The sequence below is a fragment of the Prinia subflava genome, chromosome 2 (genome assembly GCF_021018805.1).
Source record: "Prinia subflava isolate CZ2003 ecotype Zambia chromosome 2, Cam_Psub_1.2, whole genome shotgun sequence".
Lineage (NCBI taxonomy): Eukaryota > Metazoa > Chordata > Aves > Passeriformes > Cisticolidae > Prinia > Prinia subflava.
The window spans coordinates 39,851,684-39,878,190 of NC_086248.1; the positions used below are offsets into that span (position 1 = coordinate 39,851,684).

Genomic DNA, 26,507 nt, shown 5'->3' on the forward strand with positions numbered 1-26,507 from the left:
ACTCAATTAAAAAAAAAAGCACAATGATTTTGATCATTATTTTAATTAAATATAGAAAATTAACTTTGAAATATCATAGCAAGTTAGAGCTGTATTGCAGCAATTTTGTAAGTTTCACCTGTAAGAGCTGGGGCCAGGATTTGGAGGTGGGGCTGTGCACTGACAGTGCTGGGAGTGCAGTGACAGCCAACCATACAGGCCCATTGTTTTGCATCATTAGCACTGTAGTGAATCTCAGGGAAAAAAAAAAGAAAATGTCCAGTCTTTTTTTATTACTTCACTTTTTTTTATTTTTTTTATTTTTTCTTTATAAAGCACCTAATTTAGGCCACAGACAAAAAGAAAATGTATCTTGAATATGCATCACAGGTTCCAAAAATGAAAAGAAATTGGATTTGGATAGCACTTACTCAATAGACAGATATGATACATGGTAAGAAGGTGCACTGTCTGCCCTGTGATAGATTAAACTACTTTGTAGGAAAATTACTGTGAGCCAGTCACCACCACCACCGTGGCTAAATCTTTAATAAAATTCTCTTCCATATTCAAGAGCGAGGTATGAAGTACACAATAAGCAGAGTGGAGTAGAGTGCCATTTATCAAACCACAGCTAGGTCTGTAATCTCCTGCTTTATCCTTTTTTAGTACTTTATTTGTCTTTATTGTTGCAAGGAAGCACATTTACCCAGGGCAGTGGGCTTTTGGTGCTGATAAACCTTTTGTTTTAAATTCTACCTGTGGGGTTTTTTCTTTTTTTTTTCTTTTTTTTTTTTTTTCTTTTTTTTTTTCTTCTTCCTCCTTTCTTGATCAGATATCCGTCCGGTCACTCTATGGGAGTAATTAATCTGTTTTGGTGGTCCCTGGCTTGTTACATATTCTTTCACCCTTCCTTGCCTGACTTGACCCTACCTCTCTTCCTCTCTTGTCTCTATGGTACCAAAAAAAAAAAAAAAAAAAAGGGGCGGGGGGGGGGGGGGGTCGGGTCAGGAGAAAAGACAGCATCTAAGACATTTTGAAAAGAATACTCATGCCTGTGCAGAAGATGGTCTGGGGTGTATTTCATAATGCTTTTTTGAGGCTATTTGGCAAGATGCAGTGTTGAAGCATGTTGCAGTTGGCCCCTGGGTGGCACTACATGGCTAGATCTGGGACCAACAAAAACATTTTTGGATGAAGGCAGAAAACACAGTCGAAGCATTTTTCTTCCTAAAAATTAAAGGCTTTAACTAAATTTGTTGTTATTTTCTGAATTCAACACAAATTCACAGTATTATTAAACTGTGTTCTTCTAATTGAATGGTGTGCCAAAATGTTTCATGTCTCTTGACTCCCAGGTAGTATCTGGATCATTTTCGGGAACACACTGATATTAAGTACAGATTCAGTGGAAAGGTTCCTATGGGTAGAAGTATGTGACTAGAGCTGCTTTGTGCTGTCTGAATATGCATACTACCAGTCTGTGCTGCAGCCCTGGGGGTGATTTTTTTAGTACTATTATAACCCTTTTTATTGTTTGAATAGCAGTTTTATGACAAAACATTTATATTCAGCCTGCCTTTGTACTTGACTGAAAGAGAGCAATCACTGAGAATGATAAGGCAACAATGGTAATGATAACTGCATTTATGGAGGCTTACAGAATTTAAACGGGCATGCAAAAATAGACTTACAATAGTGCTCTACCTGTATTTGAACTGGCTTGGGTATATTTCTTGTGCCTGGCCCACGTTTGATTGTTGATGGGTATGTTCCATTTTCTTCTGTTTTTCTCTCTTACGGCATTTCTTCTGTGTGAGTCTTACCTGTGTGAACATCAGGTTTATCTTAGCACTGAAAGATGTCCTAGTAGAAGGGGGAACATAACCATTTTTTAAGATGCACATCCCTGAAATTATTGCTTAACTTTCATATTAAGATTTCAGAGTTTGTGGTTTTATGATCTTGCATCAGAATGGTCATTACCTGTCTTTCAAGATTCTACCTCTCAAGAAAGGCAACTCTTTCACTCTCCCTTGAGGAAAAAGTGAGGAATAATACTGGACATTAGAAAGCAATCCAAGAGTTTAAGATCAGTTCTGTTGCCCAAATGTTGTTAAGCCTGATAATTCCAATTTTTTCTTCCTTTGCTATGGGGCTTTCTCTCCGTTGAGATTCACTCAGACACATCCACAAGGACGCGCATGCACATTGTGTATTTCCTTAAATGTCTTGCTTATATAAGAACCTATGACAGTAATAAGAAGGTTCATTGTGTTCTGGGAGGAAAGAAATAGTTCCTGGATCTCTGAATTTTGTATGAGGGGAACAGAATTACACCAAAATCTACATATATTTTAGTATGGATTATGAAGAAAGGAGATGTGCACTGTACATTGTCCTAAAGGTATTTTAAGGCTATGTCCAGCCACTCTGCTCACAGACTGCAAAGTAGACTTAAACCAGTCTTAAAGGATTTCTTACCAAGGAAGAGACTGCTTTCATGGAGTTAGAATGACAGATTCAGCCTACTCATTTAGGTGTTATTTTTCAATATTTTGAAATAATTTTTTCAGAGAGGTATTTTATGTAAAAACACCTTTCTATAAGCGAAACCTCTGTATACTTTTACAGAAGTGAATGACCATTTTAAAGACCTTTAACATTTTGAGCCATACATTCAGATTTTATTGTTCTTGAGAGATGGGAGCCTCAGTACAGCCCATTTTTTTTCATACCATAGTATTCCTATGATATAGTTTCTTTCTTCACCTATATTTTATTTTTTTTGTACTTACCCATCCATTAGAAGTTTACAGTATATGACGGCTGGGTGGGAAAAATTGTGAAAGCTAAGTGAATAAAAATGTGAGAAAAAATTAGTTGGTAAAACCAAAGATATCTTTTATTTGATTTGTGTTATTTTGCTATTTCAGAAGCTCATTAACTGCACTCCATTTTTTAATGTATGTATATGATCATTGCATGTTAGCCTCTTCATGTGCTTGTCTGCACTAGTTAGGCTTTAAATATGTTTAATAATTCAAATTCTCTTCTGCAAATGAAATATAAGTAATGCAAACATTAATTCGCTTTGCCTTATAGTATGCTGCAATGCTGCATTCAAAGACACGTCATTTTCTACTAAATGTCTTCCTAATTCTTCTGTGCAAATGATACCTTTTCCCCAGGCCCAGCTACTTAGTAGATATTATTGAACAAGTGTTTTTATGGGATCGAAAAAAGTGAGGCATTATGTGAAAGAAATTTTTGAAAATGTGCATGGACTATTTCAGAATATGCTTAGTGAATATTAAGCAAACACCTGAAGTTCCTGTGCTGCTGCCTAGAACCAGCACTTCATTACCTATTACGTGCAGTGACTTTGAATTTTTTATTAGGTACTGGTCTCTCAGCCTGTAAGGCTTGTGCATGATGTCTATGAGAGCAATTTCCAGCAGAGCGAAGCCTTATCACCAATTCACCTAAAAGGTAAGGATAGTTTTTAATTTTTAGTTCGCATGCTGAACAGCTGCCTGCTGAACACCTGCCCACAGAGCAGGAAAGAAATTTGGTTTAAGGGTTGATTATACATGTCTTACTCCTATACAGTAAGTCCAGAAATAGACATGATGAACTTCAGATAAACCCAGAATATGCAAATGGAGAGTACAATATCAGAATACTTACCCCATAATTTTGTGCTCCACTACTTTTTTAGTGCCTTTTTTTTTTTCAGGTTGGTGAGACATAGGAGAAAGTCTTATATATACTTCTGGTTTATTTAGTTTCTCTCAGATCTACAGTGTTAATATTTTAAAAAGCAAAGTTGAACTGTGAATCTGGCAAGTAATGTATGTAAAATTGCACTTGGTATTCCTCATATTTGCCAAGGATGTTAACAAATACGAATGAGTATTAAGAAAAAAAAAAGGCAAAGCAGGAGGAAATGATGAAAAATCAAGAAAGGCTACTAATAAGAATGAGAGGAGAAAAGCCATAACAGCATCTGGAGATAGTGAAGGAATGCTCTGATTACTTTTTCACTGAAAATGGCTTAAATGGAGTTTTGAGAGTGGGAGACCTTATAAAAATAGATCATAAGTGGTAATTTTTAAGACTATCTGTTTGAGGAATTTGGGTAATTTAAGGGTAAACAAGTCTTAAGGAAGTATGGACTGCATTCAGAATGTGGTGACACACTGATGGTTAAAAGAACAGATTTTGGTAAAAGAATAGGCGTGACAAACTTTAAACCTCAAGACCAACAGGGACCTTCTTGGTCTCCAATTTTCTCATATTAGCATCATTAAGTTAGCAAAGTCCATCTTAGAAGATTTACTTTTTTTGATAGAAATCTTCTTTTGGCCTTTCTTTTAGAAACTTTTACTTTTCCAATCTATTCTTTTCATTTCCAAGTTATAAATAACTCTTGTGCCACAATTTGCATCTGGATAGATAGCTGTCTTTCAGCCTGATATTTTGTGTCAGAGCAACTTATTGACATTTCTTCTTTAGCCAATCTTTATCTATCTTTCAATTTCACTGCTTGCCTCACCATTTTCAGCTTTAACTAACCTTTTCACATAACGTTGTTTCATGAAATACCTTGCTGAAATCTGGATGGATATTTCCTCAAGCACATCAGTTACCTTATCAAAAGCAAACTATTGGTTTGGTCTTCCTGCAATTAGTATGTGTTATATTCTAAAGCTGGAAATGTCTTCTTTTCTTGATCATATGAAAAGAGAGCTTTTAGTGATAATGCAATGAAATCATTGCTTATGCAAAGGGTGAGCCCTGTCATCCACACTTTCTGAACAGAGAATTTGGGTCATGCCATTTAAAAAATGGTTTTCTTGAAAGCAGTCTCTTTTTGATACTGGGACCTTGATCCATTCTCCAATCAGACTCTGCTGCATATCATGACAAATCTTTCCTCCATTAAAATTGTTTGCTATCCTAAAATGAATTAGCTGAATCAATATACTCCTCCCGAGGTTTCCCTGAGGAGACAGGAGCAGCTGCTGGAGCAGCAAGTGCTGCCTGAACAGTCAGACACCAAGGCAATGAGGCCACCCCTGGTGTCACCAGGGAGCCAGAAACAGACCATTGTGGGGAACAGGGGGAGAAGGTTACTCATGGGTACCATGGTTTTGCTGAGGTGAAACCAAGAATCAGATGTGACTAGCAGAGCTGGCAAAGCTGTGCAGTCCTGGAAATGTATAATAGTAACACAAACTCCAGGACAGCAAGATAAGAAAGAATGCTGCAGTTGTTTCCAATGTGTCATGTTCCTCTAACTACTTGAACTTCTTGAACAGCTGTGTGGAGAATTATCTTCAATTAATTAATTAGATGAATATGTTCTCAAGGCTAGTTTGAGGTAAATTTTCTTACTATATGGTTTCTTATGCTTGACAGATATTGCAATATGTAATAATGAAGGTATTTAATAATGAGCATATTCTCCACCTTTTTCTGAAGACTGTTTTCTTCTAAAGACCTGCAGTACTGCAGAGAACAGAAAAAAACATGGTAAAAAAGAAAAAGTCAGACATAAATAAGTTGAAAAATGTGAGTTGGCTTAGTTTGCACAAATTACCAGACTAGAATTTCTGCAGAGGTGATAAATATACTGATTTTTTTTTCTAAATTGAAGTAGAAAAAAACTGTAATGCTATGGAACAAGTATTTTTCAATTGAAAAATAATATTGGTAGATTTTTATGGCTTATTATTTTTCTTTTTCTTTGAAAATGCCTAACTTTTAAGGAAAGACTGTATTAACACATTGAGCTTTACAATTAAAATTTATTCTCAGCCTCAGAAAAGCCAAGGGTAGAACTTGATTTGGAGTTCTCCATCAAAATTATTTTTCAATAGAAATAATTCATGCTGTAAAATTAGAAGTGGTGTTAGTATGAGCCAACAGTAGAAGTCCCCTAATTTAATTTGAAAATGAATTCTTGACATTTTTGCTATTAGATAACAGGAAGTTTGAAAACTAATTTTTTTTGAAGCATAGCTTTTAAAAAAACTCTCTGGTTATAATCATTATCTAATTTGTACTAAAAATTGTAAATCAATATAAAAAAATTTGAAGTGCTTTCAAATTGCTGACTATATGTATATGAATTTTTCATAGTTTATAGGTTTTTTCCTGATTATTTCAATAGGATGGTATTTTGAAATTCAAAATTATTTTTGTCTGTCTACCGCATTTCCGTGTGATGTATGATTGATGTACACTATCAGCTGGTCTTTCAACATGTATCCCTAAGCAGTGTATTTTAGTGTTTACATGAGACTTTAATTTAGTGAGCAGCTGAAGTAGTTTCTGTTTGTACGGCAGGGGTACACACTTGTACAAGTTACAGATTTGTGTGTCGTGAAATGACTGAATATGGTTATGAAAATCTTGGTTGTTTGACTTATGATGGTTACTTTCATCAGCAAATAATATAATTTTCAGTATATGACACTGATTCCCTCTTATGCTTTTTTTTCATTATCAAATTGACGGTGCATTTAAATATCAAGGCCGTATTGCTTTTCTTGGTAGTCATTTGAGCTGTTAGGATTGTTCTTTTTATAACAATTGGGTCTTTTCTTAAAACCTCTTTCTTTGTTCAGCACAACTTTAATGTGTGGGACATCCTCCTTTCATCACAGCAGGGGACACTGTGTATTTGCGGGATAAACTAGTTCCATATTAGCAATGTGGAATTTGTTTGAGCTTGTTTGCATATGTTAGTGCATTTTGTGATGGTAAGTGTTGGGGAATTCTGTTAGCAATAGTATTTTTTTTCTCAATAGTTAATTCATATCCTGTAAATATGCTGTTCCCATTAAGCCTAAATGCTATTTTTATTGTCTATGATTATAGAATATGTTGATAATAGCACAAAAATAAACTCATCTGAAACTAATGGTTGATATTGATGACTGAAATGCCAACACTATAACTCACATTTTGCAGCTTAACAGAGACTCTCCCATGGTTGCTGTGCTGGAAGCATTTAGGGGGTTGTTTGGAATACGTGTGTAAGAGTTTAATCAGGGAGTTGGAGCTGTGAAAGCATTAGGCTATGTGAGTCTCCACATTGCATACTAAGAGTTTGATATATGGAGAACTTCAGTGGGAATCCATCACAGCAGGTCAGGGCCAAGGCTCCTTGTGAAATGTCTGGTAAGGGAACTTGTATGCTCCAGTGAAGATATATCAGGGAATGTTTTAGTCTGGGAATTTAAGTCGTATTTAGGTAACAAAGTACACACCTTGGTTGGTGTGTTGTAGCTTTAGACATGTATGGGAAAAAGGAACAGTCATATAGGCAATTTAGGAGTATTAGTGATAAAAGCTTATGTATTTCTTTCGTCTTCACATTACATACCACTGTTTGATCTAACTCCCATTTCAGATGCCTCGCTTGATTTGTAAATCTTACTCTTTCCTTCTTATTTTATCTAAGGATATGTATTTATATAAATTATCACTTTGAATTACTTTATCATAAGAGCAATCTTGACTACTTTACTTGTGAGTGGTCTGCTGTACCTATTAGAGGATATAAAGAGGAGAGGGAACATTTTATTTCTGTAGAAAAATTTTCTAATTTGATTTTAATCCTGCCTAAAGAAAACCACACTTCATTGTAGCTACACTATCAAATTGTCTTGATATCATGACATTTTTAAGGTTGATCTTGTTCTTATCTATTAAAAAAACACTTCAGATTCAATTTTTTCTGGGAGGGACAGGAGTGAATATGCAGGGAGGCTCTTTGGAACCTACACTATTCTATGTGAAAGACCAGCAAAGAAACAATTTACCTAGGAAGACCTTTTTTTAAGAAACCTGCCAGCAAGCTTTTTCCTTCCCATAAGGTTCGCATTTAAACACTTTGTAATGTTGACTTTTGGCCAACAATGTCTTTTTCTGCTTCTGTGATGGAAATGAACAGCTCAGTAGTAAAAAATACTAATTTCTATGTCTTTCACATTCATGTCTGAGAAGACATGCAATTTATAGAAGAAAATTACAAATCACATTATGAACTACTTAAGAATTTGAAGAAAAAAACTTCTGGAAGAAAACATGAAAACTAGAGGGACTAATATTTTTTTCAGATGCTGAGACATGGTATTTCCTTTTTTGAAATGGACATATAAAAATACATGAATGTCTGTGATATCTCATACAATAAGTTTTAAAATTGAATGTCAATTTCCATCATGAAAACAGAAGGAAGATTTTTGGTAAGGTCAAAAGAAAATGTGAATATTTCTTATGTGGACTATTTGAAGGAAAATATGTGACTGCATCCAAACTGTTACTAACTATATACAAATTCACCTACGCATTTGCCTCAAAAAGCATGTGATTTAATCACATTAGTGAAGTGCATTGGTGATGAATCTGAGGAAGTGGATATGAACTGCTCTTCCTTATAGCATGAGTGTATTGCAGTCACCAGGCTTTGAAGTGGCGGTGCCTGACCTTTCTAAAGTATAGTTGGGATATTCTCATTTGAAGCACTGGGTTCATAGCATGAGAAAAAATATTCAAGGGATCAATTATTCCTCCTGACGCACGGTGTGTTCAAGCTGTCTTTATGACTTGTCACTGAGACAATAATTTGATTTGACAGGCAGATTGGATTTTATTAAAAAGTAAAGGCTTTCAGTTGCCTTACCGCACATGCAAGGTGTTACGAAGGCCTTCGTGAAGAGAGCCAAGAGGACTGTGGCACTAGTATGGTCTGCAGGTGAAGGACCTGGAAGATTTCCCCGTGTTGTAATTGGGTGGTGAATTAATTGTATGTACTTGTCCACAGAGGGCATTAACTAAAAAAAATATATATCTCTCACATTATTAAAGTTGATACAAGCACCTTTTTCAAGGAAAAGAGGAATTAACAGTTTAGACTGAGGGCTCTGTCGTGCTACTGGTGTTATTATATTATTTTTTATTATCTAGTATGAAAAATTCATTACCATCTGGATCCCATTTTACTAGATACTGTATATTCATATAAACTAAAAAAACCCTATATAAAATTATAAAAACAAAAGAGGAAAATATTGAAAACTAGATAGATATAGGAGACTAAAAGAAGCAAATCATGTATGATTCCGACATTCTTTATAGACTTCTTATGAATGAGTAAAGCATAAGAAAATCTTATTTGGGATTCTATGGAAATTTTCCTTGGGGAAAAAAATCACTTTATTATTATTTCACAAAAAAAAGGCAAGTACTGATCTGATCATGAGAGCATTTAGAATTTAGTGATCCTCAACTGAGCCCTATTATGTCTGTTTCATTATTTTGCAACTGGTGAAATTGGTACAAATGTGTGATCTCTTTTTATAGGAAGGGTTGCCTCTTCTATATAATCCCAATGAATTTAGGCATATTTAAAGGTTTATGGGTTTTTTTTTTTCAAACTTTTGGTGAATTATTGGTAATATTTCTTACAAAATAAGTTTATGAGGAGCCATACACTCCACTAAGGGCCCATGATCTGGGAATTTTACACCAGTCTGATTTTAAATACCTAGTATTTTTAAAATACCTAGTTTTAGACATTTAAGAACAACAGTTTAGAAAATGTGTGATTCATGAAAGTCCTTCCATAAACATCCATTACCAGCTGTTAAACCATTTAAAGCTTTTAGGCTGCTCCTTTGAAACTTTAGAAATATTCATAATAGTAAGAAGCAGCCAATACTAGGATTTTTTTAATATGTTCTCTCCTATCAAAGACTATATTTCTGTTGTGCTCTAATTTTAACCCTTAATGTGTTGATTTTTTTTTTTTTTAAGGAGAGCAAATATTAGTAAATGCATAGGCAAACTTCCCAATTAAGTCTACATGTAATTAGGTAAATGTTAATTGCCATATGCTCAGTAAATTTCAGAACCCTGAAGGTAATAGCTACCATACCTTTCTTATAAGGGTCTTACTTTTGAAAGAAGTTCTGTCTTCTTGTTTTTTGTTAATGGTTTTTGGACAAATACTAAAAGCAGTTACAAAACATTATGAAGAGCAAAACTGTGTTCAAATTTACCAAAGCAGACTTAAAAAACTGTAAGTTCCTGTCCTTGCAGGTAAGGGTCAACAAAGAACTGTTTTTCAATCTCTTGCATGCTGGCTACAAATCCAAATGTGGGGCAATCAAAAAAGTTTCTTCAACTTTTGAATTGCACATACATGAAAATTCACAAAAAATGAAGGAAAATAATGAAGATATTGATACAGCAACTTCACTTTCTGAAAGATGCCATTTTTCTCTTATTCCATCAGACAATCCTACAGTGTCTGAAGGGCAAATATATAGAAAAGTGAATGTGCTTAAAAAATGGTCTAAAAAGGAGAGTGAAAGGAATTTTTTTAGAATTTATCCTGTCATAAAAGACTCATCAGACTGTGCATCCCAAAATACTTTCATCTTTGTCTCTGGCATACCCTTATTCATTCTATGATTTCCCTGAGTCTCTTCATGGTTATTAAATCCTGAAATATTATCAAATATAGCATATACTCTCTATGTATATTGATGTTATTTTGTAATCTGTATTATGAAAACTTGGAATAGTCAGTTGTTGTTCTTGCTAAATTGGCATACACTACACCATAAGTAGTTACCCTCTCTGAGAAGTAAAAATACTACTGCATAAAGCGCTATCAAATATGAAAGGGCTTTCCAAACTGCATGCCATTAGTGATACTAAAATACTGTGAAACCTTTCACAGATCATCTTCTGCTAATGCTAATTACTATGGCTCTTATCAATGCAATTAGATTTTCCAAAAGCTTGATCAAGGAAGAGTTACAGATATGCAGTATGCATTGAAGACTATGTCTATTCAGCCTGGGGAAGAACTGCCTTCCTTTGGATTAGAAGCAGAGAGGAGGGAGCTGGAGCTGGTGATCTAATTTTGTTTTTTCATTTCTGAAGTGAAGTGAAATAAAGAATAGCAGTTGAAAGGAATCTATTAGGGAAACTACTGGTATTTTCATTCCCACTAAAAATATTTGGTAACTTTAAAAATCTGCTTAGAACAACTCTTTGGAATATATTCTACAAGCATTTGAAAAAAAAGATTGAATATTCATGTGAAAGACCTTTAATTCTTTACCTTCATCCTTCCTTATTCTCTTCACTTTTTCCCCAGTTTTTGGGTGATAGTTTCTACCAATGTTAGTAATACAAAACCCAAGCCAACAAACAAACAAAAAACCGGAAACCACAAAAAGAACCCCAAAAAACCAAACCCAAAACACAACAACAAACCCAACAATACAAACAAACAAAAAACCCACAACAAACCCTGAATGTCAACAGATTTACAGAGGAATGCAATCAAGAGCAATGTTGCAAATCAAGCCTAGAATCAGACAATCAAAAATTCAAAAACTTGCAGCTATTTGCAATTACAGGGGTAATTGCTATTTTAAAATGTTTTCCTTCTTCCAAAGAAACTACATGTTGTTAGCTGAAATTCTGGGGATTCTAAATCACAGCAAATCTCTGTGCAGCTGATGAAGGCTAAATATTATAGGCAATCAAAACAACATATTATCTACATATTTCAGGTGATTAAAAAAAAAGTAGCTTTTGGAACTTCTTTAAGAAGGTATTTTGCTCTGTAGTTCTAGCTAATTACGGCATATTTTTCAGACCAAAACATTAGCATTAGATATTTTAAAGCAAAATGTGACGGATTTTTAAGGAAATTGCACCTGAGGTCTTTGCTGTGTTATTTTCGTCTAAGAAATTATTCCTGTTCTTTCTGTTGTGAATCTGTTTTGCAGTGAAGTCTTGGTTGTAAACAACATGTAATATATAGTATTAGAGTTTCCCATGGCATAGGGGTTGCAACTGGATGATCTTTAGAGTCCTTTCAAAGCCAGACCATTCAATGGTTTTGTGATTCTGCTGAGTGTTCTTTTAGTAACAGTTCATTAGTTGATGTCTGAAGAACAGCTATAAAGGTAAAATTCTAAGATGTCTGTTTGATCAATATCAGCAAATTTACTGAACTTGTTTTAAAGAAGTATTTAGGAAAAAAGCAAATGAATATTTTTATAACAGTTGTTATATACCCACTAAATCTGCATGAAGCAAATGCAAAGGATTGGCAGGACAGTGATGACACAGCACTGATATCACTGCAGTAGGATCAATGTTGCTGGCAGAATTCCTGTGTGGAATTTTTTTGAAGTTGGAGGTAAAATTTCAGTGCAGGATCCTGACTCACAGACCTTATTTACAGAACAGTTGGAATGAGCATCTGTATTAAAGTACTAAAGTTCAACTGTGTAAGTTTTGTGCTGTGTTTGGGTTTTGTTTGGTTGGTTGGGTTTGTTTGTTTGTTTGTTTTCCCTGAAGTGAGGCTGGAATGTGTCTGTAAGTTTAGGATAAAGGAAAGTCTTTGGAACAGCAGAATAACTGCAACTAACTGTTGATATAAAATTGAGACTTTGGTTAATCTGTTAAATACCTAATTTTGTATTCACCGATTCATACCATTGAGGCCCAGAACTTCATAAATATTTAGCATCTTTAGTAAGCTTGTGTGACACTTCCAGACAAAATAAAGCCAATAACCTTAAAAAGGAAGCAAAAAGGGTTCACAGGTTGAAATCAAGTGAAACCAGGCAGTGTTATTTAATCTGTAGTACTAAATTATTAAATCCTTCAAGGAGGAGGAATCTCATAAAATTGAAAGAGTATTTGGGAAAATTACTTTTCAACATTAGAGTAAATCTGTTAAGTGTGAAAATACTATTTTAATCAGGGCATAAATGTTGGGGGTTTTGTACAAGTAAGGTAGTCTTACCAATCATTGAAGAGGGTCACTTGAAACCTATTTTTATGATCTGCAGGATATAGGAAAGTTAGGGAGGGAAAAAACTATTGTGACCTTTTGAGTTTTCAGTATATGTTGCTTTTCTGAGTTGGTAAATAGCTTACTTTTTTATAACTAAAAAGCATGCTAGAAAAAACCCCAAAATATATTTGGATCACATTTATAATATGGATACATATTTAGAAACAGACCTCTTGTACATCATCTTATGCATTAACAATAAAGGAATTTCAGTGGAGGTCTTTAGTTTGTTTAGTTCAGGACCTATAAACCTGAAATTAATTATGAAAGAGATACCATGGAGGTTTTTCCCTCTTACAAGATATCTCTAAATCTGGTATGGCATGATACCATATGAATGAGTCACGATTTCAGATATAAAAAGCCTGAAAGTAAATCTGTAGTATTGTAACCATACTTGGGACAAAGAAGCCCCATTCATTTTATTCTATGGAATTCCTGAGCCAGCTGATAGATTAATCACTTTTGACAGTAACTCACTTTTTAACCTGTGTGGCAAGGAGAATGTCACAGCAGTAGGAGAGGTTCTGTGATAATTGGAAAGTGAAGGGGACTTGGTGGTGCAGTAGGTTAGTGCATTAGCCTTTCCCCTCTGGAGACCTTGGTTCACATTCTGCCTTAGGGTCACTGGTGAAAATTCATGCTTTGGTATCCTACCTCTATTTGTACACATGACAAAAAAGACCCCTATTTGGAAAAATGTTGTCTTTCTTCACTCTAAAACATTGTATTGGCCAGAATATTAGGCCATTGTACATTGGTGGGGAACTTCAAAAGCTTTTATTCCTGCAATATGTGTCTGCCGAGATCAACTTCCTGAAAGAGCATTCAATCAATATATTATGAAAAGGAAAAAAAAAAAATAAAATCGTCTAAGCTGATGTACATGAAAATAATGCAAATAATGAAGGAAACTCATTTGCAATATAAAAGCTACAGTGATATTTTCTCCATTTTCATCTGGAATTACCTCATGCTAATCTCGCTTGCACTGAAGTTATATTTATCTTAAACTGTTTTACTTGAACCTCCTTCTGACTAAGATTTTCAAGTGCCAGAGAAGTGCTATTTCATATGCAGTGGAGTGGAGCAGTGATGACATCCAGTGATTAATTAATTCAAAAAGTACATGTTGCCTAAAGGTATCCTGGGAACCACTTTCCAAGCCTCTTTAAAAGAAACATATTGCCTGCATTTACAGGTGGTAGAAAGCTGAATATAGATTGATTATCAGTGATGTACTGCCTTTTATTACATCTGAAGTGCTTACTCTTATTGCCTTGTAACAAGGGTGCTGCAACTAATTGTGCTTAATGATCCAATGCAAAGAGCCCAAATTTTGTATTATTAACTCCTCCCATGTTTATTTTTTCATCTCCTTCAAAATTTACAAGTTCCGTGTTAGGGATTTGAAGCAATATGTGAACACCTTAACTTGAAAATTCCCACAAAAATGTTAGCTGTGTTTACAATTGTGCAAGAGCTTCCCTCATTAAACATGAATTAAATGTTTAGGATGAGTCCAGCCTGAGAACCTTGGTGACTAAAGCAGTCTGTTTAAGGATGCAAGAGGCATCAGGCAAGATCCACAATTTTATACCTTTCTTCCAGGCAAGAAGCAATAACAATTATGGCTCCATCTCTGGAGCAGATGACAAGAATTTTCAGCTAACCATGCTATCCAGTCTCTATCACTTTTTGACAATAGTTTCCCTCTTACTTTAAGGAAACATGGAGTAGAGATTAAAAGTTTTCTCCTTTTTCCTTTCAATAATGACAAAAAAGAGGGAGTAAACAGAGGAAGCATAGAATTAAAGACCGGACTGAGGATACTTGAATAGAAAGCAGAAGACAAGAAGACAAGTTTGGCTGATAAATCTTTCTTTTCAAGTGCTAGCCAAAGAAGGCCTGAATAAGCAGCTACAAATGAAGAAACTTAAATTTAAATTTATACTCTCAAGTGCAACCTTTTAAGTCACTTTTTAATAGGGTCATTGGAAACTTCATTTGAGACCTTTTCTTTGCTTGCATGAAAAATGCTTCCAGAACTGTGAAAGCCTACAAGTGGCTTCTATAATAAGTAGACTCGAGATCTCTAAGTGTCCTAGATCTCCTTGAGTAGTTAGGCTTCTTCAGTGCTTATGTTTTGTTGTTGCTGGAGCTTTTTTGTGTGTTTTTTGATAATTTGGGGGGTTGAGTGACTTTTTTTCCCTAAACCAGATGGAGTTGATCAGAAGTCCTGAATAAGAAGAAGAAGCAAGAAAGGATTGAAGGGTGGTTTTTCTATACAACTGTAATGTTCACGTAAAGGAGTAAACTAAGATAGACTTTCTCTTGGTACACCTGCATCTTGCCGGATCAACAAATAGAGAACTATGAGTTGCAGGATGCTGGTAAATAAAAAACCTGAAATAGTCCTTCAACAGCTTAAGCAAGTTGGTCCAGAATGTTACTTTTGATGTTTTATTGTAATTGTGTATCTGATATGTGAAACCAGAAATCTTATGAATAATTCTCTTCCTAAATCAAAACATTATGTACAGTACATTTTCATAATTTGTTCACTTATGCTGTGTCACATCACAAGTGAGGTTCGAAATGAAGTGAAAGATGGCTTGTTTGATGAAGCCCTGCTGAAGTTAAAGTTGTAGAAAGAGGAATAGTACTGTGTGCTTCTTCTGCATGAACATCCCAATGACATTTTAAGGATTGTTACTTTTGCTTAGCCCTCTTTTGTCAGAAGCCAGATAGTATTTTCACTCAAATTTAAGTCTTCAGTGCTCAACAGTACCTCTCACTATTACGTGAATATTCCTCCTGAGACAGCTGAAATTTGTCTCTATTTGTTAATATGCTCTCACAGATGAATAGAATTTAAACATGCTAATTTTTAGAGGTTGTTTTAGCTTTTTTAAATTATGTAAAATAGAAGGTAAAGGTAATGTAGCAGTTGCAATAAAGTCTTCACATTTCAAGCTGTTAACAGAAGTGTGTGTACTTCTGGATTTGATATTGAGTTGAGGAAATAATTTGACAACTTATTTTTACACCACTTAAATATTGGTGTGGGATTTTTTTAAGTTTCAGTGTTGTTAGGTATGATGCACAGAAGCAGGGTGAGAAAGTGATTTCATGCTCTATTTCTCCAGATGAAGTTTTGTGCTTTGTTGACGAATACTGACACGTGGACCCAAACTGCAAATTCCCAGGTCTAACAATGGCGTATTAAAAAATTGTTTACTGGAGCCACGGTGGACTTTTGTAGGCCACACAAAACCTTTGAAATGAATTGATACCTTATCCTGGAAAAGGTTAGCTTGAAAAAAATTAACCTTTATTGGTATATTAGTATGTTTAAGATGACTGGTTTCTATTCTTTTTAAATAGATTGTTTTGGTACCATTTTTTTAGTTATATTGAACCAAAAAAACAAGTTAAAAAAAGTTATGACCATGTTGGATTTTTAATTGAAAATGGAGTTTTCTTGATTGTCTATAACCAAATAAGCTTATAGTACTTGGCAGGATATAAAAGGACAACGTTATCTAATATAAGAATATAAGAGTTCATCTATACCTTTACTTTTTGAAATCTCTAATTTTGTCTTTGCTCTTGCTTAACCCAGAATTTTACCACATAACTCCTTTTGGGTTTGATTTTTGTGTTTGTGGGTTTATTGCAATATTTATGGCTCTATCTATGGCTCATGATGTCTCTGAGAACATAGCACAGAGGAATGAAAACCTCTCCAGCTAGTTATCAGTCAATGGTAGCCCAGCCTCAGCCTTTAATCATTAGCTAACTGTAACTGGGCTCTTTACTGGGTTGATACATTTTCTACATGCAATTTAAGAGAACACAGTTTTAATTTGAAATAAAACAAAGAAATAAATGCTGCATATTTTTTACTGGGAGAAAACTTTAATAAAGTTTCATCCAGCTCCACTCAGAGTAATTTAGGGCTTTGATTCTTGTTCCTATTTCATGATCTCAAAAAAGATTGTCACTTAATAATATAGAGAAGTATTGTATTAAGCTGGTTATATGGCCAGATATGTGTTTTTGAGCTATTTCTAGTGTTTTATATTTATCATTGTTCCCTAAGGTAGCTCTGTGAAGGTAGAATTTGATTCTATTAAAAAAGTGAATACTGTTGAGTGTATATTTAACCCACAACTTTGGGGTATGAGAAAAAAAATGGTGAAGAATGAGAAAAATTAGGTTATTAGTGTGATAATAGCAGCAAAACATTTAATAATGTATCAGATAACATGATCAAAAGGTTTTTGTGGCTTTCTACATTACTAATGAGAATTTCTGAAAAACATTCATAATCACTGGCTTATGATAAAGTATCTGAGACTTCAGATGTTTTGTCCAACAAGCACTTATATCATAATAATGTATAAGTAGGTTTACTAAATGGTTATAAATGTAATTATGGCACTCTAATATAAAATTGTTTCAGAGGCATCAACAATAATGGAATACTGCTGGATGAATTAAAATTATGGCACTCTCTGTTCTTCATAGAAACCAGCATACTGCTAATAAGACTACTAAAATTTAGTGTGAAAATAATAGTTTTATAGGCCCTTCTTCAAGCTCTGTTCTTTGTTGCTTGGAGTGTAGAAATTAGGTATCTGTGGGTGGGTAAGGCTTTGAGTTGACTTTTTCATCCTGCACCCTGGCTGGACTTTGTGGCTAAATGTTCCCAGTCATAACTCTGCATGACATTAGGGCTGTAGCCTGATTATGTGACTACAGGCAGGTGCTGTACACCTGACAGATTTCAAGAGGTATAGAAAAGGTGTTAAAGAAGTGTCTTCAGTTTTCTGAAGTCCCCATCAGAAAGGAATTGGCTACCTCTGTAAGTATTTCTAACTCTGTTTTGCTCAAAATAAGTCTTGAAGTTTGTCTTTCATGTATTTAGAATTTCTTAAGGGATGATTCCTTCAAAATGACAGTGACTCCTGAAAGGATAAAAGCTTAAGAAAACACATAACACACTGAAATATGCACACATATTGTACCTCATCTTGCCTAGTTCTCCATGAAATGTCAAAAGAACCTCCTACTGTGATATGTCTGTGAGCTCTGCAAGACTGATTAAATTTCTATATAATGTCAATCGTTGCATCCTGTGAACCATAAATTATGAAATTTGTTTCTATTTTATCACTCCATAAAAAGGTTTAAAACTTTTTTCTTATCTGATATAAAGAATAAACAGTGGCTCTCATTTTATTTGTGGCAATTTTATGCACAAGGAGAAACAGAATGTAAGTGTGGGGTATATTCTTTATATGTGTGTGAAATGAATAGATTAAGAAAGCATTTACTACAATAAAATATATATTATGATTTATTTCTCAATTTTGCAGCATCCCAAAGTAAAGGAAGAAAATTAGGTGCCCAAAGCCAGATATGTTAAGGTCCCTTGAGAGCAGAACAGAGACTATTCGGGCTGTAAGTGGATGCAGTTTCCTCCCCTCCACTTTTAACTAGTGGAATAGAGAAGTGTAATCAGGAGACTGGTGTTAGAGAAAATTTGCTTTGTGACAGAGACTAGTGTTAAAAGGGCTTGTGGTCATTTCTCACACTACTTCAGAATGTGTGGTGTCTCTTCAGACTCTCAACTTACACATTTAAATCGTATTCAATGTTTTTGACCTTTTGGCATCACACACCAAGAGGCTCATGTGAGGAATCTGTTCCTCTTGAAATGCTGACTGTAGTTTAAGTTCATTGTTCAGAGAATTTCAGGATTATGAATTTTAAACTAAGATGAATATAATAAAAATGCCTTTATTCTCATTCTTGTCTCTGTCTCACACTCTGTCACTCTCTCTCACAGGGTTTAGTACTGTGGCTCATCACCATTGCATCTGAGTGCATTCCAAATAAAATAAATAACAGTGGCAAAGCCTCTAGTGAACATCATGGGGAACATCAACATTGAGAGGCAGGGCTTATAAATCTGCATGCAACACTGTGCTTAAATTGCTTCCAGACTAGAGCTGGCTTACATCCAACTCATGAGTAAAGTGTACTTGAGTGACTCCAGGTCTATATTCTCTATATGGATTTTCATTTGAGTTGATGTCTCTTTCAGGGAAGGAATTCAATGGAGGAAAGGTGAAAGAGGGAGGAGTATTTGGAACAACTCTGTGTTTTTGATAAATGTGCACAAAATTTTTATTCAGCTTTTTAGTCTCACAGTTATGAATATCCCTGTGATTTCTTCTGTTATTCCTCAATGAGAATAAGCATAACTTTAATAACTTAATTTTTTTTACAGTGGAACTAATTTGTGTTTTTTCATGTAAAACCACATGCTTCTATTTTTTTTATTTTATTTTTATAGTTTCTTGTATCTTTAGTAGTTATCCTGAACAATATGCCATTAAACCAAGAGCAAATGTAAGTTGATCATAATAGAGTGGCTTTCAAAAATGTAATATTACTTTTGAGAATGGATCATAAACAGAAGCCTCTGGTAGAATTTCTTAAGATATAGTCTGTGATAAAATGTATGAATAAAAGTGGAAATTGCAGGAATTTTGAAATTTTAAGTGACAAGTATTGTAATAGCAAAATGTAAAGTAAACAGTTACAAAATCCCTAAAATCTGAGTCACATTAAATGAAACACAAGGAAAAAAAAGAGGAATTAAACCCCTTCCCCCAGGGAAAACACAGGTTATAGGCATCATAGGGCAGACATTGTGGGAGATTTTCTGTATAACCTTGATGCTGATAACCTAGATTCCTAGATCTCATGAAGGGATTTCATTCCAATCCATTCAGAGGTTATCTTTATGAAACTGTGTCTTACAGCTGGCTACTTTGTCATTAGCTGACAAAGAAATGGTTTGCTGGAGTGTTCAAGCATCATCAAAAAGATATGGTAACAGTGAGCTATTCAGTAATAACCATTTTTCTCTAACTGTTGATAAAACCTCTGGACTTTGGATAACTTCTGAAAGGTTAGTGAGTGTAACTAGATTTTTGAGTGAAATCTGCAAGTGTAAGAATTGTGGTTTTGAAGTCAGAGGTATTGATGCAGTACTGTGCTTTGGTTTTGGGCCTTCTGCTAGGTTTCTGGGGGACTATGCTTTGTCCTGGGGGAGGAAACAAGGTTATAGGATCAACTATGATCAAGCAGTTCTTCTAAAGTTCTCTTACTTTGGTACGTTGTAACTTGCTATATGTTCTTTGCATTTCTTGCCTAATCATGTTGTCTACTTAAAACTGAAAATGTTATCCACCCTAGTAAAATGACTGGGCATTTGCCAGCTATTTTGAAGTCTGGTGTATTTGGAAAATGCTGATTTTGTAATACATTAGTGTGATTCTGATACCAAGGTTTTCCTGGAGAGGATCAGCATGATACATATACAACAATTTAAAAACTAAGAGAAAGTTGTTGAGGTCCTAATCTTAGAGGAAAAGATAGAGAAATTTAAACCTCAGAACTCAAAGATTGCATGGATTTTCACTAACCTGGGTTTCGTAATTTCCGTTCTTAAGGGCTGCATTATTTACTTAAATAAGGAAGTATCCATTACTCTTGTACATTAACTTGATGACAATTTCATAAGCTAAATGAGCATGGCATACAGTTTCCTAGTGTTGAGACAAATATAAAAACAGTATCTCTTAGTTTAAATTGCTGAAGGAATTAATGACTTCATTCAATTGTTCTCTTCAATACCCAGAGATGAAAATATCTTTGTTTGGAAGCTAGAGAGTAATAGGTAGGTTTTTATATGACACTCAGAAAGTACATGAGAGATTTCAGTGAGATATTTTAAACATTTAAAAGTAATTTAATTGGAATATGGCAAAAATACCAAAATATCTATGTAAATACATATATACTTTTCCCAAAGGATTGTAAAGTTGAATAAAAGTCACTTTCTGAACCCAATAAGTTATTCCTACGTGTTCTATATAAGCCTTTGTAGAGAATATTTGGTGAAAGCTTTTTAGAGGAAATCAAGAAAAAGAGTATTTCTCCTGTACAGCTTCTTCTTGATCATTAAAAATTATTTTGACATCACAGGATGATACTACATCTTATGAGGACTATGCAAGTTATTCAGTTTGTTTGCAAATGTTTACTTATATTATTATATTTTGAAAATGATGTTTCCTAGGTGTTAATCAAAGTCCCATTTAATTTAATTTTATTTTTATTTTACTTGGAAAATTAAAGCAAAGTGGCTGTAGAGCTAACTAAAGACAGCAAAAGGGGGACATCTGAGCTTATGAATCTCATAAGCTGCTGCTTTTGATATTACTCAAGAGGTAGTGTGGGTCTAGACTGACAGCTAAAAAAATGCAAAGGCTGAAGATTTGTGTCTTGGTCACCAAAAAACCTACAATAACTTTCTGGCTGGGTTTTGCAGAGGAGCAAGAAGATAGTTATGTGGGAAGAAGAGATTAATAGCACTTTATCAGAGCTCCTGATAGAACTGAGCCTCCAGAATGTCAGCTAAAAGGCAGAACAGAGAGGTTATATCAGTAAACTTACTGAAACTTAAACTTTTTATTCTTTTTCAAGTGTTAGGACCCTTCCCAGAAGCCTAAAGAATTTATCGGTATTTTAAAGTGGGTGTTTGTTTGTTTTCTGCAGGGAAGTTCTGTTTTAAAACCTTCACATAAGACCTTAGGGTTCAGGATTTGGAACAAAGGAATTTCAATTAATAGATGATCCACAGAGTTCTAGTCTGTATTTGGAATCTATTGATTTTTATAAGGAATAGGTATGTCACTATTTTATTTCTTTAAAATGTTCCTTAAAAAATCAACTTGTTTAAATTTATATTCACTAGAAAACATTAGGGCAACAGAAACCTTCATCTCTTTTTCTTCTGTGGGGTCAGAAATACAGAACTTAATTCAATTTGAGAAACAAAAGTGAATAAATGGAGAACTAAACATCTCAGAGCTGCAGAAAATTACTCAAATATGGAGGCCTCTAAGGTATTCTCTAGTTAAAGAAAATGTAGGAGGAATCAATAAATGAAGATAGCACTTATTTGAATTCTGGGAATGCTGCTTATCCCTGCAGAAAGATAGCTCTTGTCACCTCACTTTAAGGAAGACTTAGGAAGCAATTAATATTTTGAATCAAAAAAAGATAGAAATACATGGAAAGGTCAAATATACAAGAAAATGGCAGGGATTTTTCTAAGGGAAATAACCAGTGCCCTGGATCTGTAGATGAGAGGTTGTAGACTTGCCCGTGGGAGGGGCAGTAAATGAAGTGACAGCTAAAGCTTTTCAGCTTTTCATTGCAAATGTCTTTCATATATTTTTCCTTTTTCAGAGAATTGACTTCTGCAGAGTCTTTCCAATTTTGACATTAGTTGGAACAGAAGTTTAATAGTTAGATGTTGGCCCACTAGCAACTTGGCTTCAGTAACCCCTATGTATCACACAGGCTCTTAGCCACCTGCCAGCCAAAGATCAAGGTCTACAGTGTTCAGAAATAATCACAAAAGTGAAAATTTTAGTTGTCTGATTTTGGTTTTTTTCTCAGAAAACTTTAGGCGTATCTTCAATTTCTACAGTTATGTTTCTTGGCTCAACATAAGTCTTCTTCAAAAACTGAAGAATTCATGCCAGACCTTTGACCTAAAGACCCTAGCAATCGAAATTCCAGCTCTCACTCTTGCTACCATGTTGCAATATTATATTTCAGTGAGTTATAACACAAGCATTTAGAAGGGCGAAGGCACGGAAGTAAGCAAAGTACTTTCCACCTTTCTAAAACTTTGTAGCATTTTGGTTTGCTATCTAGAATCACTAAAGTTAAATGAAACATCATTGTTGAGAACCTGTTAGTACTGTTAGTGTGTTTTGAGAAACACTGATGCTAATCTCATGTAATCTCATAGAAACAATGTACAAGAATTCATTTCTTCAGAAGCTTTACTATATAAATAGGCAAGGCCAACAAAGAGTGGAGAAGAAACGAAACCGTGTGGAAGTGTCAGATGACTTACAGGATGAGAGCAGAAACTTTATATTCTCCACATTCAATATCTATTACTAGTCCCTAAATAGTTCACAGAAGCATTCATATGGGGAGTGAGAGGTGATAATAGGTGAGACAATTAAGAGGTGCAACTGTTTACCTTGGCTAACTGCTAACCACCTGTAATTAAGCAGCCACTTCAGTGCTCTGTGACAGCTAGGTTAATGTAAATACTTTCAGCTTGTTGTTAGCAGCCTTTACTCTGCAGAAATTGAGCTGCTGCTGACTCAAAGTTTCATAGTGACTGGTGAGACAAAAGGAGGTCACAATTTACTAGGAAGTTTGAGAAATACTACATTAAACTACACCTTTTCTCAAATATTCTAGTAGTCTTGTGATTTTACTTCACAAAGCTTGACATTTATGGTTTCCTTTTACAGATCATAGGGTCTGTTCATACATTAACTCTGCCATAATTAGGTGAGTGTAGATAGCAAGCACAGCAAGAAATTCAGCTTTCTTCTCTGTGGCTGAAGTTCAGTCACAGTAATGTTTTCCTGCTCAGGTAATCACTGCTAGGTGATTCAATATCTTTACTTTTAATTTGGTACTTAAAATCTGGTTTTGTCCCTCCTATTACTTATATAAGTCTATGACAGTCATGTGAATTCTGGAAATAAGTCTTATGCATCTATTCTTTATAAAGAATTTATCCTCCTCTGACTATCTGTCATGGTTTAACCCTAGCTGGCAACTAAGTACCACACAGCTGCTAGCTCACTGCCCCACTTTGATGTATGGGGTGGAGAATCGGGGAAAAAAAATAAAACTCATGGGTCGAGGTCAGAACATGTAAAAAAACCCAACCAAAAACATAACAACAATTGTAACAAAAAGGAGAGAGAACTACAGCCCAATAAAACCAGCACAACTGCTCACCACCTGCCGACTGATGCCCAGCCCATCCCCAAGCAGTGATTGGCCCCTCATGGGCCACTTCATCCAGTGTACATACTCAGCAGGATGTTCTGTGCTATGGAGTATCCCTTTGCCAGTTTGGGACAGCTGTCCTGACCATGTTCCTGACAAGCATTTTGTGCAGCTCCTCATTGGCAATGCCTGAGAGACTGCAACAACTAAAACATCAGTGTGTTACCAGCGTTATTCTCATACTTCATCCGAAAAACATCCCTGTACCAGCTACTAAGAAGAAAATGAATTCTCTCCCATTTGAAAGAAAAAGAGAATCCAGCCCCTTATGTTCTATTTCTTTGAGCCAGCTACTCAAGGAAAGCTTTGACATGCAGTTAGAAATGTATTTGTTACAAGGAAATCTTTTAGTACTGTATCACTACATCTCCCCATAGTCCCCTCCCTGGTTCCCTGCATTGTAAGTTTTTCTAGAAGATTTTGGCTTGACTCACTGTCTCTATGATTTTGTAAGATCTCCTGATGTGGAATACAAGTGAATGTTGTCTCTTCTGATGTGTTGGTATATAACCTCTAAGGAGCAAAAAGACTGCAGTTTAGTTGAGCCTCTGTAGCAGTTGGCTCTCTTGTTCTCTGTAGGGAACTCTAGAATGGAAAAGGCAGCCAGTCATGCATGCTATAATTTACATCTGATTGATGAAAGGTTTAGATTCACAGGAACAATTTGCACTGGGTCTCCTGTGGGCATAAAACTGAATTATTTTGCCACTGCTATCCAGCATTAAGTTTTCTCTTGATCAGTCTCATATCCTTCCATGTCAAGTTCATTCTTGGAATTAATGCTTGATGTTATATGTTTAGATGATGTAGTCTTTTTTCCTGTGTTCAGCAACCGAGTAAGTTAAGTTGTAGCTGAAAACACTGCCTCATAAACAGATAAATACATTTTCAGGGGAAAAAGCACATCATACAGTATTTGCTATGATTTCAAACTCAATTTAAACTTTATTTATATAATAACCAAGTATCTGCATGTTAATTCACTAAGATTTTCAGGAAAAAAAAAAACCAAACAAACCAAAACCAACCAAACAACAACAACAACAAAACACCAAAAAAACAAACAAACCAAACCAAAACAAAAAACCACACGCACAAAAAACCACCACAAAACAACAACAACAACAAACCACTCTCCAAGGAAAATGCCAGCATCAAATAAAAGCTTTTGGAAATCTCAAAAAGTACAGGAAATTAGTACCTGTTGATGAAATAGAATCAGGCTAATGAGGTATTATAAGTAAGTTCTCAAACACACATACAAAATTAAATACTGTCAAACTTACTGTTATGTAAAAACTATGGTTTATATTACTATCATACCCCAAATATAGTTCCTGTTGCCCAAGGAATGACTTCAACCACTCCACCACTAGGAAGATTTTGTTTTGGCCTGGCATGTGCCACACTGAAGCTACACAACTAGACAATCCTTGAAACGGAACCATTCAGGATAGTCAAGTTTGCTTGTTCTTTTCCTGAACTTTACTGTTTTGCAATATTAGGACAGAGTGAGGTGAAAAAGTAAATGAATCTATGCAATGTAAGAATAATTAGTGTTATTTGCAAAGTCATAAAATATTTTCTTACTTCAATGTGTCTTCAAAATGAAACACCAGAAAATTTTCATTCTTTATGTATTTCCAAACTAGCTAAACATGTAAATATAAAAATCTGCTGTAAAATATATTAATGGGCATTTGTTTACATATTTTTATCTCAATTATCTATGCCCATAGGACCCATGCAATCAATTTTTCACTAAGTAGTTTTCAAAATATAATTACTCTTATGGGTAGGTCTATGAACAACAGTGTCATTTACACTATCGTTCACTAATTGCACTTCTAAGCTGTTATAATGAATTATACTTGTACATTCTTTATGAAGATCAGTTAATGCTAATAATTTCTATCACATATATCACTTAGAAGACATCCATCTATAACAGCCTTTCCATTTACAGCCTCTTTCCCTTTTAATTTTCTTTCATTGTAAGAAAAGGCTGTAAATGAATGGTGTGTGCTCACATAACCAGTTAGCCTTGCAAACTTAGCAATGAAAGTTGAGATTTGAAATTTAGAAGAGGTGTTTTTCTATTTTTTTAATAAATCTAAGATAGAAAATAGTTTATTAATTAGGAAATTATTGACTATTAAATACGCAGTTTTGGAACACCCATTCAGGAATTACTGGCCATGGGAATAACAGAAATAAACAGTACTAGTATGAAACTTGATGTATTTATGAATGGACTGTATAGAACTGATTTCTTTTTATGTTGAGTGACTTGATGGTTTTTGAGCCCTATTATTTGTGCTTTAACAAGACAGAGCAGTGTCTACTACAAAACAAGGAGCTGAGTGCTTTGTATAACTAATCTACAGTCTGCATTCCTACATGCAGGCAGTAAAAAGATTCCTTTGCAGGATGAGAGATGCTAAAATAATGATCTTGTACTTGCATGAAATCCTTCTGACTAGTTTGACAAGGAAAGTGTAATTTCTTAAGATGTGGGAAACTTTGCTGGGGATTTAGGTACAAGAAGCCCAGAGTCCTTGAGTGTGAAAAAAGAGCTGCCACCTCTTCTCTCCCTGTTATCATCACAGAATATTAAGACAATGTTTCACTATTGCCTTACTGGAAT

The 26,507-nt window shown here is 34.8% G+C and overlaps 1 long non-coding RNA gene across 2 annotated transcripts in view; it reads left to right on the forward strand.

The window, feature by feature from the left end:
- The first annotated feature begins 3,378 nt into the window (after nucleotides 1–3,378).
- Nucleotides 3,379–26,507, forward strand: part of LOC134547714 (uncharacterized) — a 132,665-nt gene continuing 109,536 nt past the window's right edge. For both annotated transcript variants that reach the window (XR_010079571.1, XR_010079572.1), the window contains exon 1: nucleotides 3,379–3,471. This is a non-coding gene — a long non-coding RNA (uncharacterized LOC134547714). The remainder of the gene's footprint in view (nucleotides 3,472–26,507) is intronic.